The sequence below is a fragment of the Marmota marmota genome, unplaced genomic scaffold (assembly GCF_001458135.2).
Source record: "Marmota marmota marmota unplaced genomic scaffold, marMar, whole genome shotgun sequence".
Classification (NCBI taxonomy): Eukaryota; Metazoa; Chordata; class Mammalia; order Rodentia; family Sciuridae; genus Marmota; species Marmota marmota.
In genome coordinates this window covers 18699783-18716917 of record NW_025999977.1, presented here as the reverse complement: position 1 = coordinate 18716917, position 17135 = coordinate 18699783, and the positions used below count along the sequence as shown (strand labels likewise).

Here is a 17135-nt window from a genome sequence, read left to right as displayed (position 1 = left end):
AAAGAATTGACATGAATATTTAAACCATACATGTCTGACTTCTTATTGTCATTAATTTCTGGCTATAAGAGCTGCATGTCATTTAAAAGTAATTTTTCAGATTTAACCATTGATGATTTTCTTGGAAATAATTGTCTCATATTAGTTGTTATTCTTTCATTTATTAAATTAATAATTTTGACTTTTTCACTTAAAATCCAGCAGGAAAAATATGAAAGGAACTCAGAAAATAAGGAAGACATGGTAATAAGAAGCCCACGTTTGCCCCTCAGACCACCCTTACGTCCTGTGCCTTGGGAAAAGATTACTAATCAATCATGCCACCACCCAATGAACCCTGACAGAGTCTCCAAGTGACAATAATTGGTACAAAAAACTAAATTGATTTTTCTACTCTTGGTCAAGTTGGAGCTAGATTTCATATACTAGAGTAGAAAATTCTCCTTCACATAGTTCTTTCCCTACTGACTCCTATTTAATTAATCATCAAACACTTCAGAGGTACCTAATAATAATTCTGAAACCAGGCTAAGCCCTGGGGTTTACAGAACACCCAGGACATATAATCTACTTAGAGAGAAGAAGTTAACCTTCATGGACAATTAGAAAGAACTAAGCACTGCAGTGTGTGGTATAAATTGCTAAGTTAACATTTAGGAGTCATGGGTTGGGCTAAATTGACCCAAAAAGATATCAGGAAAATGGGGGGAACTTTAATTGGGTATGAAAGCACGGTAGGTTTTGAGAAGACATTTAAATCTGAAAAATATGGAACATGTTAAAACCATGTCATATTCCCAAAATATAGGACAATCCTATGAATTTTTTTCTCATTTGAAAAGTGACAAAAACTGTGCTTTAGAAGTTTCCTAAGAATTCTACTCACAGTTAACACTCTCTAGGGCATATTTGTAGAACTGAATTAGCATAGGGGTTAAAGATTAAGTTAAAGATGTGAAGCAAACACAAGATTCATATCATTTAGGAAGATCCTCCCATTGAACTGCACTAAATGTTTTTAAAAGCTTTAACAATCTTGATTCTTGTGAAAAGAACAATTTTTCTGAAAACTTAAATTTAGAGGAATCCCAAGTCCAGGTTTGCCAGATAAGTTTATTGTTTAGAAATTTATATCTTTTTTTTTTTTTTTGTAATACAGTATAGGTAAGTCTTACTTTTGTTTTTCTTTAGAGAGCAAAACAGAAAAAGAAAAAAAAACTCTAATAACAAGCAAGAGCTGAAACCAATAACTTATTTAAAAGACCAGTTTCTGTCTTTAGCACCTGAAGTTTCGTATTTGTGAGCACATATTATTCTGAACACCGGAAAGGCAGGTGGAGAACGAAAGGGAAATAAAACCTCCCGTGTGCCTGGCATCTTGCTTAAAATTGTTAATGTACTGTTTAATTCTAAAGGTACATGGTGAGTGAAATGGGAATTCAACAATGGTTATCATTATGTGAAACCCGGTTGTTTTGTCGTTTCAGCCTGAAATGTATTGACAAATTTAAATCTGTCACCTCATAGTTTTGAACAGAACAGAACTCACAGATAAAAGCACCACCTCAAAGGGTAACTCCTATTTTGGGTTAACACAAAGCTAAGACATGGCAGAGCCATGAGGTACAGGCAAGTAAGAAAAGGGGTCAGAAAAAAAGTAGCAGCTCAGAAAAGGGGAAAGGTTGATTGATCATGGACTAATCAGAAAGTACATAATATCCATGAAAAGAAGTAGTCTTTGGCACCAGCCACCCCTGACACTGCATGCTGGCTTTGTGATGTGGTAGTTTTTCCTACTGGGCAAGTTAATTAAACTCTGAATCTTATTGTCCTTATTCACAAAGTAGCAATCTAATGGAACTAGTCTGAGAAAAACTCTGAGTCCAGTGTTTGATATGTTAGTGACCCTCAATAACCATCAGTTATTCCTCCTTCTCTTTACCTGACATGGAAATTAAAGTAGTATGTAACAGCAATATCAGCATTTTAAGATGGGCTATCTCAGCTCCTGTCTGTGTTCAGTCACTGATTGCCATGTGTCATGTTTCAAACTGCAACAGGTAAGAATACAACACTCTGTTTTTATGTCTCTGTGGTTCATGATGGGAACTGAACATTTAAAATATCAATAGATAAGTGCTTTAAAAGTATAAAGAGCTACACTGATATATAGAACGACAACAAAGTAATATTTTATTACTTCCATTTTTGCTTTTGCCAGATTAATTTAAGCAAATATAAAACAACTTGATCATCATACACATGTTCTGTTCTTTAATCTCTAAGAAAGAGCATTTCTATGCACTATGCAGCTAGAAGAGTTCATTTATTTTTGTCTCTGAGACAAGCTTTTTAATCTTTAAAAAAATATAAATAAGATCATTTGTTTCAACAGCATTAGACTTTTTGTAATGCCCAAAGGTCATACTCTCAACACATTGCAAATGTTGGATTCATCTGATCAGTATCTAGTACAGCAAAGCCAAGAGTTGTTTGACACAGTAACTGCCCTTGTCTCCCTCCTGAACCTATGGAAGATATAAGTTGTCAGTAATAGTGTTCTTGTAATTACAAATTAGCCTCAAGACATTTTTTATTCTGCATTACAAGCAGCATCTCTCTAGCAACTACAATTTACACAGATATTTTAACTTCATTTTATAAACCTGACTACTGTCACTGGAGGTCTTAATAAAATCTTGAACAAATTGTTTTTGGAATGATGATCTCAAAGAAAATATATTAAACAATTGATTAGCATTTCCCTCCTCCTTAATCGATGTTACTGAGCCAACTACATATTTGCTGTCACCATCCCTGGGAATAGAATTCAGGGAGAAATATCTGATTATTAATGTGAATGAAATTTTGCCTAAAAGATGTCATTTCTAGAGAGAGGACAAATAAATTATACACGGTGTCATTACAAATAAAACTGACAAAGAAATATCGTAAAGGTCCTACATCGTCAGTGTTCACTTCTTTCAAACAAGAAATCTTGGAAATGTTCTTGTCATTTCAGTTCAGCCTGAAATGCTTTTATAAGATACTGTTTCTGCATATTACACTTCCAACTCCTTAGTAGTTACCAGAGAGTGCCCAAAGCTCAATGTGCCTCGAAATAGACAGTTTATACAGACAGTTTCTACTTTTGTAAAAAGAGGAAACATGGGTACACAATCTACTGAATGCAAATACCTCCAAAAGAAGCTGCACCAAATATAATCAACTCTCTACTGTCATACATGATGTGCATAAAGCAGGGCTTTCAGGATGAATGGGTGAGCAGGAGAGCTGAGTCCAAAGTGCAGCAAGGGAAACTTAGAATATGAAAAGGACATAAAGCACAATGTAGTGGGTGATTCCGTGAAAGTAGGAAGCTATTTGATATCTCACAAATCACCTGTTTGATATCTCACTCATGGCTGGCATTGTGCATCTTTGTAATATCTCTGAAGACATTATTTTCCAAAAAATATGGTGGTATTTTAATAATTAACCATTATGTTGTCTATTTTAATCAGGACCAAAGAAATCGCACAGAATGATTCACATCTGCCACAGGTTAGTCATATATAGTATTTGGGGGGAACAGTAAGGTTTAGTCTCGTTTTAGTGTTTCTTCTGTACTGAACCAATGTCGATGTGAAATAAATATGCATCAATGGACATCACAAAAGTTCCTAAAATAAGAACTAAATATATTAAATGAAAATAAATACATAAACAAATAAAACACGCGTGCTTCACAGAAGTGAAATCAGCATCAGAGTGGCCCAAATAATTGTTTTACTAATCACTCTCATTTCATCCATAGATGTCATATTTGTTATCCTTTACAACTATCATTACAGTAAAAGCAATCAGTAGGCAATACTATTATTCTATACCTCATTTTCTGGAAAACTGATAAAATTTACTGATACCAGTTTTAGAAAGACTTTCCTGATTGCAGAGGTGGTGTCTCTTGCTGGGCTGTATGTTCTCTGGGCAGCTTTCACTTCTTCAGGCAGTGCCCCACCCTCCTGGAACTTCCAACAGCACCTTGGTAGATGAGTTGGAGTTGTCCTTAGAGGCTTGCTTTGCTTTTCTTGTGAGTCAGGATTATGTTAATGGCAACAATCAGAAAGAAGTTTGAACTGGTATTGATTTGGGTATCCAGAAGTTTCAGGAGATTGCAAGACAAACAGGATGGATCTTTTTCAACAAAAAAGATGGCAGTCATTTGTCCGGAGAGCAGAGCAAGGTATCAAAGAAGAAGACTCAGAGCTAAGAAGGAAATGCAAGGAAAAGACGCCCTGGTGCTGAAGCACTCCACAGAGCTGAAGCACGGGCAGCAGGTGCTGGAGGACATCAATGTGTCACACAAGAAGCCCACAACATCCCTCAGGGCTCCTTGGCCTACCTGGAGCAGATGTCTGCCAATGTCCCTGCACCTCTGAAGCAGACCTCAGAGAGATCTGGCCCACAAGGTGGCCCCCTGCAGACAGTTTTGTCAAATGTCCCTCTGTGTGGACATGGCATTTTAGAACTGTTTGCCAGAGAATGAGTGGGTGTCAGTTTTGTTTCCACTTAAGTCTTACCTCTATTTTTATGAGCTTTTAATAATGTTAGTATGTTATAAAATGCATACAGCTTGGTAATTACTTGAATACTTTATAAAATGCCGGTAGCTTTGTCTGTAGCAAAGTTTAGACTATTAGTTTGATAACAGATTGCTTGTTTTTAAAAGTTTTTCACTTTGTGTGACTTTGTTGCTTTGTTTCCAGGTGTTAGTTTGTTATGATCTGAGGGAAAATTACAATAGTCTGAGAATCAAGGGAGAAGGAGTTTGGTTGTAGGCCTTTTATAATAACTACCCATCCATGGTAGTAAAATATGTAAATATGTAAAATATGTAAATTTGCTATTTCAAGACTTTGAACAACCCCAAGAAGAGGAATCTAATGCAACATTTGTAATGCCTCCATAGCATTAAAGAGTATCGATATTTTGTAAAGGGATCAAAAGAGGGCTAAATGTGCTAGATTAGTGTCGTAATATTCCAGAAGATCCTTAAATTGATGCTGCCTTTTATGCAGGGTAAGTTTATATTTTGTGTGATGTTTACTGTTTTGTGGAGACATATACTCAGAGCATGATATGCTTAATGCCTTGCAGTAATGAATCAGTGTGAGTAAGAAAGCAGACCCTGTCTCCCTAATACGATAGGTAGGAAACCAATGAAGTACTTTTTTTCTTTTTCTTTTGAGTTTTGTTTGGTTTGCTTGTGTTTTTGTTTCACATTTGGAGAAGAGACAGTTTACATGAAGGAAGATTCTTGCTCATGCATTTGATTCCAAAGGACAGGGTGTTGGTGGTAGAGGGTGACCTAAAGAGTGATCCTCAGCTACTTCACCTCCATGGAGAACATGGGGAGCCTCTGCATGGGAAAGGTGTTTTCCCCTTCTGCTGGAGGAGGTTTTCCTTTCTGTTTTATGCATCTCATATTAGATTGCATCCCTTCACCGAGTACAATCACTCCACTCTTCTGAATAGTCAGTGGGTCTACAGCTCAGTGTCTTGATTGTTTGCTTCTCTTCAGCCTTTAGTATCCCTTCGCACATGTGTCAACATCCACTCATAGTCCTGATGTGGCCTAGATGCCACCTGGTCCATGAAGCCTCCAAATACTCTTCCCACTTCATCCCAGGGCACAGGACTTTCTGTTTCTTCCACTGTCCTTGCTTGGTTCTCCCTTGTGGATTAGTGAGTTCTATCTGTTCTGTGCCCCCTGCTGCATTGTATACCTCTGGGAATTAGGCATTATTCCCCTTGAAGTACAAGACCATATTTATTATAAGCTACTTTGTGCTCACTTTGTATAAGACATTTATTACTCATTCTGTTTGTGTGCTGTGTGGATGGTGTTGGGCATGTGGACCTATGACCTGTGATTACCAGCCTGAGGCCAGTGGATCCCTTTGGTTAGAATCTATACATTAAAGCTTTTAAAATTTATTTTTACTCATATAATAAGGGTTTAACCTGGTCATCTCTTATTGGCACTTTAGATTTCTTGATTAAAAGCTTAAATAAGCAAATTATGTTTGGAACATTCAAGAAAGGAAGAAAGAGATAAAGAGAGAAAGAAAGAAGAGAGAAAGAAGAAAGAAAGAAAGAAAGAGAAAAAGAGGAAGAAAGAAAAAGAGAAAGAGAGAAAGAAAACAATCACTTCCTAATCTGCGAAGTGTCTGGGAAGTAGTTCAGGAAGTCTATTGATGTTTATGTGAAGATCTGTGTGCAGGTCCTGTATATTTTCCCATGTATGTTATTAAAGGAGTACTTCTTTCTGATTCATTTTTCATCTCTAAGTTTTACAGAGCAAAGGAAAAGTTGAGATTCTTTTTGTAAATGCAAGAAGTAAACCAGACAGATAAATATTCTATGGTAAAATAACTTAGTAAATGTTCTAAGAAACTAGAAGATATGGGAAGTACCAAATAGCACATTGTAAGACTTAAGACTCAAGCAGCAGGATCACTTACAATCTTTAATTTTGAATGAGAAAGGTATGCAGCAAAAAATTTCAGTACAGCAGAATATATTTAAGGTATTTATTTATTTTTTCTAATACAAAACTTATTTAAAGGGGCCAATAATGCATAAACTGGGAATATATGTGAAATACATATGTGATTTACATAAGCTAATCTTTATCATTGTCTTTCCCACAGAGACTTTGTAGTTTATATGTATCACAGCTATTTCTAGCACACTGATTAATTAAATTGCAGTTCTTGGTTTTACCCATAAGCCCATCTTTTCTTAGATCGATGTGCAATCTAAATCTTTAGAGAACTTTAAACACGGGTGTTTTTGTGTGTACTATAACATATGGCTCCATCTTCCACTTTAAACTCTAAAGACAAAGGGCAAAATAAAGGAAATAATGTTGTATCCCCAAAATGATAGTTTTGGCTTGATGACATCTATAACCCTTGGTTATAAGAATAAAGTTTTCTGCAAAAGTTTTAAAACTGCAGCCGTGTTTGCCATGACTCTGACCTTCCATTCCCCTAGGAAAAATTTAGAAATTCAAGGCTGGTATTTTCTAATATATTAGAAAATAAATTCATGTAATTCAATATTTTAGTAGATTAACGGGAAGAATTATTATCACAATAAAAAGGAAAGCGTATATAAAATTCAATATTCAGTTCAACAATAAATAGTTTTTAGCTATTTACTTTATGCTAGTTAATTATTCTTCTGAACATTGGGGATACAACAGTGATCAAAATAGACTATTATGGGCTGAGGTTGTGGCTCAGTGGTAGATCACTTGCCTCACACATATGAAGTACTGGGTTCGATCCTCAGTACCACATAAAAATAAATAAATAAAGATATTGTGTCCATCTACAACTTAAAATATATTTTTTAAAAATATAAAATTAGAGCTCCCTGTGAGGGTACAGACCTGTAATCTCAACAACTTGGCAGATTGAGTCAGGAAGTTTGCAAGTTCAAAGCCCACCTCAAAATAAATAAATAAGTAAATGGGCTTGAGATATAGTTCAGTGGTTAATCACCTTTGGGTTCATCCCTGGTTTAAAAAATAAAATAAAATAAAATAAAAGATAACTAGAAATACCCACTCTACCCTTATGAAGCTCATATTCTTTATTTCAAAAAATAGACAAAAATAAAACAGCTTCTTAGTAATCTATGAAGAGGAGATGATTCCCTATATTACAAAAAAAAAGTGTATTTATTAAAAACGACTAGAATCACAAAAAAATTATTTGAATTTGGAAAGCATTTTATTCAAAATTGGGGAAAAGATGATGAAATCTACAAATAGCATTTGTGTTCTAACATTTTACAGAATATCCAACCCAGTACAATAAGACAAGAATTACAAAAGAAAACTGTAAAAAATAAAATGTAAGGGAAAAAAACCAGATATCCACGAATGACATGGCATGTGTATAGAAAATGCCGCAGTTCGGCTGCAGCAAAATAACCCGGGGGGTGATGAGAGCAATTTGTGTACATTGATACAGTAGGAGTGGGAGCCGTTTATTGTAGGACAGGAGGGGTATATATACATTCCACACAGCTTATCTTAATTGTCATAAACTAGATACAGCAGTCAACCAATAAGGAATCTCCATACTTAATGGCTTGCTGGCGTTACTTCACAAACCACTCCCTCTGCAAAATGCCAGGCGCCATCTTGACTTGTTTACAGACTCTAGAAACCATGGTAAAGCAAAAAGAGTTAACATTTGATGTGCACAAAAGCAATAAAAATCCTCAAATATATTTCGATACATCAACAATAAACATTAAAAAAATGAAACTTCAGAGATACTATTATAATTTCATAAAATGCACAGTGACTAAATCTAACTAAATGTGTTCAAAATCTTTATCAAAATATACAAGAAGATCTACATTGATGAAGATAGATATTTTGTTTAAGTAAAGAATTCGGTTAAAAATCTAAAGATTCCTTTCTTCTCAGGTTAACCTATAGGTTCAATTATATTTCAGTATAATTCTCAATATGCTTTTGGATGGGTAGGTGAGGAGACTGAATAAAATACTTCTAAAATTTGGTCCTTGAAATATCAAAACAATATGGGAAAATTTTCCTTAATGTTAATTATTATTATCAATTATGGTTATTAATTTTTATTGACACAGAAACAGAAAAATAAATTGATGTATCCAAAGAGATAATAAAACACACACACACACACACATACACACACACTTTATTGAAAGTTGTAACTGATGGGTTTGCTATTTGAGATTTATAGGGAAATGACAGACTTGGGAATAGTTTACCAACATGAATAGATAACAGATACATATATAGAGAGAGATTTTTACAAATACATAAAATAGAATTAAGAAGTCAATTTATAAAATTATTAACACATCCTAACAGAATAATTGATGAGGCATTGATAATAAATATAATGTAAAATATTGATACAATACAATAAATTTGACTATTTTAAATAACTTATAATCATGAAAAAGCATCAAGTGAGATGAATGAAAATAAAATAAGAATGGAAAGGCAAGCCATGACCTTAGTTGCAACAGATCTTACTGACCATCAGAAAATGTGAAGAATTCCAAATAATCATTTAGAAAAATGTGTGTGAAAGTGGGGGAAAAAAAAGGCAGGAATACCCAGTTTTGGCGAGACACTAAGCCCTTGAAACTTCCATACATTGCAAGTGGTCTAGATAATGGGCATTAGGAGAAAGTAAGAATGCTTTCAAAATTCAAACCGACAAGTTGGATACTGCAGTATCTAATAATGTTCACTGTGCACTTAAAATCATACTCTTATTAATATTCAGCAGAGACACTCTGAATACACACATTAGGAGAAACATGGAACACTCAGTGGCAGCATTTCCATACAAATGAAAGACTGGGATTGATTACAGGCTGGGTGCAGTGGCACGCCTGTAACACCTGTAATCCCAGTGGTTTGGGAGGCTGAGACAGGAGGATCCAGAGTTCAAAGCCAGCCTCAGCAATTTATCAAGGCTGTAAGCAACTCAGTGAGACCTTGTCTCTAAATAAAATACAAAATGGGGTTGGGGATGTGGCTTAGTGGTCAAGTGCCCCTCAGTTCAATCCCTGGTACAAAAAAAAAAAAGAAAGAAAAAAGAAAGAAAGAAAGAGTAGATAATGCAATGAATGAGCAAATTCTGATGCCCTTAGACCAGGGAAGCTGATAAAGCAATGGAAATGGATAAACTGTAGCTACCTTTATTGACATGAAAGAATCCCCCACTTAATGTGGATGTAAAATATCAATCAAAAACAGGTAATGAATGTTCCTAGAGCAATAGTAACAAAAACAGCATGGTACTGGTACCAAAACAGGCGGGTGGACCAATGGTACAGAATAGAGGACACAGAAACCAATCCACAAAACTACAACTATCTTATATTTGATAAAGGGGCTAAAAGCATGCAATGGAGGAAGGATAGCATCTTCAACAAATAGTGCTGGGAAAACTGGAAATCCATATGCAACAAAATGAAACTGAATCCCTTTCTCTCGCCATGCACAAAAGTGAATTCAAAATGGATCAAGGAGCTTGATATCAAATCAGAGACACGCCTTCTGATAGAAGAAAAAGTTGGCTACGATCTACATACTGTGGGGTCGGGCTCCAGATTCCTCAATAGGACACCCATAGCACAAAAGTTAATAACTAGAATCAACAAATGGGACTTACTAAAACTAAAAAGTTTTTTCTCAGCTAAAGAAAGAATAAGAGAGGTAAATAGGGAGCCTACATCCTGGGAACAAATCTTTACTCCTCACACTTCAGATAGAGCCCTAATATCCAGAGTATACAAAGAACTCAAAAAATTAGACAATAAGATAACAAACAACCCAATCAACAAATGGGCCAAGGACCTGAACAGACACTTCTCAGAGGAGGACATACAGTCAATCAACAAGTACATGAAAAAATGCTCACCATCTCTAGCTGTCAGAGAAATGCAAATCAAAACCACCCTAAGATACCATCTCACTCCAGTAAGATTGGCAGCCATTATGAAGTCAAACAACAACAAGTGCTGGCGAGGATGTGGGGAAAAGGGTACACTTGTACATTGCTGGTGGGACTGCAAATTGGTGCAGCCAATTTGGAAAGCAGTATGGAGATTTCTTGGAAAGCTGGGAATGGAGCCACCATTTGACCCAGCTATTCCCCTTCTTGGTCTATTCCCTAAAGACCTAAAAAGAGCATGCTACAGGGACACTGCTACATCGATGTTCATAGCAGCACAATTCACAATAGCAAGACTGTGGAACCAACCTAGATGCCCTTCAATAGACGAATGGATAAAAAAAATGTGGCATTTATACACAATGGAGTATTACTCTGCATTAAAAAATGACAAAATCATAGAATTTACAGGGAAATGGATGGCATTAGAGCAGATTATGCTAAGTGAAGCTAGCCAATCCCTAAAAAACAAATGCCAAATGTCTTCTTTGATATAAGGAGAGTAACTAAGAACAGAGTAGGGACGAAGAGCATGAGAAGAAGATTAACATTAAACAGGGATGAGAGGTGGGAGGGAAAGGGAGAGAGAAGGGAAATTGCATGGAAATGGAAGGAGACCCTCAGGGTTATACAAAAGTACATACAAGAGGAAGTGAGGGGAAAGGGAAAAATAATACAAGGGGGACAAATGAATGACAGTAGAGGGGGTAGAGAGAGAAGAGGGGAGGGGAGGGGAGGGGAGGGGAGGGGGGATAGTAGAGGATAGGAAAGGCAGCAGAACACAACAGACACTAGTATGGCAATATGTAAATCAATGGATGTGTAACTGATGTGATTCTGCAATCTGTATATGGGGTAAAAATGGGAGTTCATAACCCACTTGAATCAAAGTGTGAAATATGATATGTCAAGAACTATGTAATGTTTTGAACAACTAACAATAAAAAATTTTAAAAATAAATAAATAAATAAATTTCAAAATTAGAAAACATACATTGTTTAGAGATATACCAATTAAGTTTAAAGAGTGCAAATAAAGTAGGAAAATGGTTTACAAAACTTTGGCTCAGTGATGATGGGAGACATCACTGTGCCTCACTTGTTCCTGCACATCTTCTGAGCAATTCCCTCTTGTTCTGGAATATGTTTTTAAGGATGGCTGTACAACAGTCAGCCTTGAAAGATAGAGGTAGTATCTCCTTTGGGGCAAAGAACTGATCTGTTAACTATTAAGAGTAATAAAAGTTATATCTTTCTCTTGGGCAAAACTTGGGAGTTTTCCTGCAATTTTCTCAAAATATCCTGTTTTCCTAAGCCCAGAGCTCCTCCTCTGAAAGTCAAACCCAGGACAGATGTGTTTTCACCACAGTATCCATATCACCTCTGTGGGATTTGGAGAGCAGACAGAGGTCATGGAAATATGAAATTCCCATTGCCTCAATAAAATATTTTGTGTCATAAATAATATATACCTTTTACACTGTGCTAGGAATTATATGTCATCTGCTAGTATCCACAGAAAGGCAATATCCACTGTGAAAGGCAAACTTGGCCTGAATACAGCATGATTTCTCTGACAATTCAAAATTCTTTTTAAAATTTTTTTTTAAAAATTTCTTTTAATTAGTTATACCTGACAGTAGAATGCATTTATGCACTTTGATATATGATACATAGATGGGATGTAATTGCTCATTTTTCTGAGTTTACATGTTGTAGAATCACATTGGTCATGCAGTCACATATATACATAAATTAATAATGTCTGTTACTTTCTACTCTTTCCTATCCCCACATCCCCTCACCTTCCCTCGCTTCACTTCCCTTTACCTAATCTAAGGTAACTCTATTCATCTCTAGTATCTTTCTCCTTATTGTGGATTAGTATCCGAATATTAGAGAAAGCATTCAGATTTTGGTTTTCAGGGGATTGGCTTATTTCACTTAGCATGATATTCTCCAATTCCATCCATTTACTGGCAAGTGCCATAGTTTCATTCTTATTTAAAGCTGAGTAATATTCCACTGAGTATATATGCCACATTTTCTTTATCCATTCATCTATTGAAGGACATCTAGATTGGTTCCATTGATTAGCTATTGTGAATTGAGTTTCTATAAACATTGATGTGAATACATTACTGTAGTATGCTAATCTTTTAAGCCCTTTGGGTATAAACTGAGGAGTGGAATAGCTGGGTCAAATGGTGGTTCCATTCCAAGTTTTCCAAGGAATCTCCATACTGCTTTCCACAGTGGTTTCTCCAATTTGCAATCCCACCAGCAAGGTATAAGTGTACCTTTTCCCCCACATCCTCACCAACGTTTATTGTTGCCTGTATTATTGATGACTGCCATTTTGACAAGAGTGAGATGAATTCTTAGAGTAGTTTTGATTTGCATCTCTCTAATTGCTAGAGATGTTGAAGACTTATTCATATATTTGTTAATTGATTATATTTCTTCTTCTGTGAACTGTCTGTTCAGTTCCTTAGCCCATTTATTAATTGGGTTATTTTTTTTTTTGGTGTTAAGTTTTCCAGTTCTTTATATATCCTAGAGATTAATGCTTTATCAGGGGTGCATGTCATAAAATTATCTCCCAATCTGTAGGCTCTTTCCTTATATTATGGATTGTTTCCTTCGCTGAGAAGAAGCTTTTTAATTTGAATCCATCCCATTTATTGATTTTTGTTTTTACTTCTTACACTTTAGGAGTCTTGTTAAGGAAGTCAGATCCTAGGCTGACATGGTAAAGACTTTGGCCTATTTTTTCTTCTATTAGGTGCAAGGTTTCTGTTCCAGTGCCTAAGTCTTTGATCCACTTTGAGTTGATTTTTGTGCAGGGTGAGAGACAGAGGTTTAATTTCATTTTGCTACATATGGATTTCCAGTTTTGCCAGCACCATTTGTTGAATATGCTATCTTTTCTCCAGTGAATGTTTTTGGACACTTTGTCTAGTATGACATAACCATATTTATGTGGGTTTGTCTCTGTGTCCTCTATTTTGAACCTTTGGTCTACAAGTCTATGTTGGTGCCCATACTGTGTTGTTTTTGTTACTATAGCTCTGTAGTATAGTTTAAGTATAGTATAGTATAGTTTATTCCTCCTGCTTCACTTTTCTGGCTAAGGATTGCTTTAGCTATTTTGGGTCTTATTTTTCCGAATAAATTTTATGATTGCTTTTTCTATTTATATGAAGAATCACTGGGATTTTAATAGGAATTGCATTAAATCTGTATTATGCTTTTGATTGTATGGCCATTTTGACAACATTAATTCTGCCTATCCAGGAGCTTGGGAGACCTTTCCATCTTCTGAGGGTTTCTTTAATTTCTTTCTTTAGTGTTCTATAGTTTTTTGTAGAGGTCTTTCATCTCTTTTGTTAGATTGATTCCCAGGAATTACTATTTTTTTAGGCTATTGTGAATGGGGTAGTTTTTCTAATTTCTCTTTCAGTGGATTCATTGCTGATGTATAGGAATGTGTTTGATTTATGGGTGTTGATTTTATATCCTGCTACTTTGCTGAATTCATTTATCAGTTCTAGAAGTTTTCTGGTGGAAGTTTTTGGATCTTCTAGATATAGGATAATGATATCAGCAAATAGTGATAATCTGAGTTCTTCTTTACCTATTTGTATCCAATTAATTTCTTTCTTTTGTCTAATTGCTCTGGCTAGAGTTTCAAGGATGATGTTGAGTAGAAATGATGAAAGAGGACATCCTTGTCTTGAACCAGTTTTTAGAGGGAATGCTTTCAGTTTTTCTCCATTTAGAATGATGGTGGCCTTGGTCTTAGCATATATAACTTTTACAATGTTGAAGTATATTCTTACTATCCCTAGTTTTTCTAGTGTTTTGAACATGAAGTTGTGCTATATTTTGTCAAATACTTTTTTGCAACTATAGAGATGATCATATGATTCTTGTTTTAAGTCAATTAATATGATGAATTATGTTTATTGAACCAACCCTGCATCCCTGGGATCAATCCCACTTGATCATGGTGCGCTATATTTTTATTATGTTTTTGTGTGCAATTTGTCAGAATTTTATTGAGAATTTTTACATCTATGTTCATCAGGGATATTGGTCTGAAGTTTTCTTTCCTTTATGTGTCTTTGTCTGGTGTTGGTATCAGGGTAATATTAGCCTCACAGAATGAATTTTAAAGGATTCTCTCCTTTTCTATTTCATGGAATACTTTGAGGAGTATTGGTGCTAATTCTTCTTTGAAAGTCTTGTAGAACTTGGATGAGAATCCATCTGGTCCTGGGTTTTTCTTTTCTTTTCTTTTTTAATTTTTAAATTTATTTATTTTTTCTGGGCTTTTCTTAGTTGGCAGGATTTTGATGGCATTTTGTATTTCATTACTTGAAATTGATCTGTTTAAATCATGTATGACCGCCTCATTCAGTTTGGGTAGGTCATATGTCTCTAGAAATTTGTCAATGTCTTTCATAGTTTCTATTTTATTGAAATATAAAATTTCAAAATAGTTTCTAATTATCTTCTGTATTTCAGATATGTCCATTGTGGTATTTCCTTCTTTATTTTATATTTTAATAATTTGAGTTTTCTCGCTTTTTCTTTTTGTTATCATGGCCAGGGGTTTATCTATTTCATTTATTTTTTCAAAGAACAAACTTTTTGTTTTGTCAGTTTTTTCAATTGTTTTGATTAAATTATTTTATCTCTGATAGTAATTATTTCCCATCTTCTACTGCTTTTGATGTTGATTTGGTCTTCTTTATCTAGGGCTTTTAGATGTAGCATTAGGTCATTTATTTGTTGACTTTTTATTCTTTTAATGAGTGCACTCAATGCAATAAATTTTCCTTTTATTACTGCCTTCGTAGAGTCGCAGAGATTCTGATATGTTGTATGTTTTCTCATTTACCTCTAAGAATTTTTTAATTTCATTCTTGATTTTTTTCTACTATCCATTTATCATTCAACAGTGTATTATTTAGTCTCCATTTGTTACAGTAGCTTGTATTTTTTATTTTATTGTTGATTTATAGTTTCATTACATTGTAGTCTGATAGAATGCAGGGTATTATCTCTGTTTTCTTGTATTTACTAAGAGTTGCTTTGTGGCATAAGATTATGGTCTATATTAAAGAGGGAGCCATGTGCTGCTAAGAAAGTATATTGGCTTGTTGATGGATGAAATATTCTATATATGTCTGTTAGGTCTAAATTGTTGAATGTATTATTTAGTTCTATGGATTCCTTATTTAGTTTTTGTTTGGAAGATCTGTCCAGTAGTGAGAGAAGTGTGTTAAAGTCACCCAGTATTATCGAATTGTGGTCTATTTGACTCTTGAAATTGAGAAGGGTTTATTTGATCTACATAGATGCTTCATTGTTTGGGGCATAAATATTTATAACTTATGTCCTGCTTATATATACTTTCCTTAAGAAGTATGAAATGTCTTTCTTTGTCTCTTCTGATTAACTTTGGTTTGAAGTCTACTTTATCTGAAATGAGAGTGGAAACCCCCGCTTGTTTACACAATCCACATGAATAATAAGGGTTTTTTTTTTTTTTTTTTCCCTCATTCTTTCACTTTAGGCCTGTGAATGTCTTTGCCCATGAGATGAGTCTCTTGTAGACAGCATATTGTTGGGTCTTGCTTTTTTAATCCAGTCTGTCAGTCTATGACTTTTTATTGATGAGTTTAGACTGTTAACATTCAAGGTTGTTATTGAGATATTAGTTGTATTCCCTGGCATTTTGATTTATTTTTTATTTTTGATTTGTCTTAGTTTCTCATTTGGTTGAATGTCTCTTTAGTGTAGATCCTCCCTTTGCTAGTTTTCCCTTAATCCTCATGGAATATTTTGTTGAGAATGCTCTGTAGTATAGACTTTCTAATTGTGAATTTTTTTATCATGGAAGGTTTTAATTTCATCTTCAAATCTGAAACTTGATTTTGCTGGACATGAAATTCTTGGTAGGCATACTTTTTTTTTTTTTTTTCCAGAGCTTGAAATATATTACTCCAGGACTTCCTAGCTTTGAGAGGCTGGGTTAAGAAATCAGTTGAGATCTGAATAGGTTTCCCCATATACGTAATTTGATATTTTCCTCTCATAGCCTTAAAGATTTTATCTTTATTCTATGTGTTAGTCATTCTCATTATAATGTGTCTTGGTATGGGGATGCTGTAATTTTGTACATTTGGGGGTCTCTGATGTCTCTTGGGATCACCAAACCCAGATCAGCCCTCACAAACCCAGTCACTAGACCTCAGGCTCACCTCAGGCTCAGTCACGCTGCAGTCCCAAGAACTTAATGCTACTCGTATTGCAGAGAGACCTCCAGGGAAGCACTCATGCAAAGGAGCAATACCGAGATGCAGTGACAAGACAAGGACCACCAGCACTCTCAGCAGGAAGACCCCGGGCTCCTCCAAACCCACAGGCACCCCCACACTGGACGTGCAGGTCCCAGCTGGAGTCCCCAGACAGAGGCTCTTGTTGTGGTAAACCTGCTGGCACCCAGGCCCCATGCCTGGGCTGGTGTCCCAAAACCGTGCAGCTACAATTGCAGTTGTGGGGGCAGCATCACTAGGTGTTCTC

The 17135-nt window shown here is 35.3% G+C and overlaps 1 pseudogene; it reads left to right on the top strand.

Annotated features, from left to right (window-relative positions):
- Window positions 1-3979: 3979 nt before the first annotated feature.
- Window positions 3980-4549, top strand: LOC107136999 (annotated as a pseudogene).
- Window positions 4550-17135: the final 12586 nt, after the last annotated feature.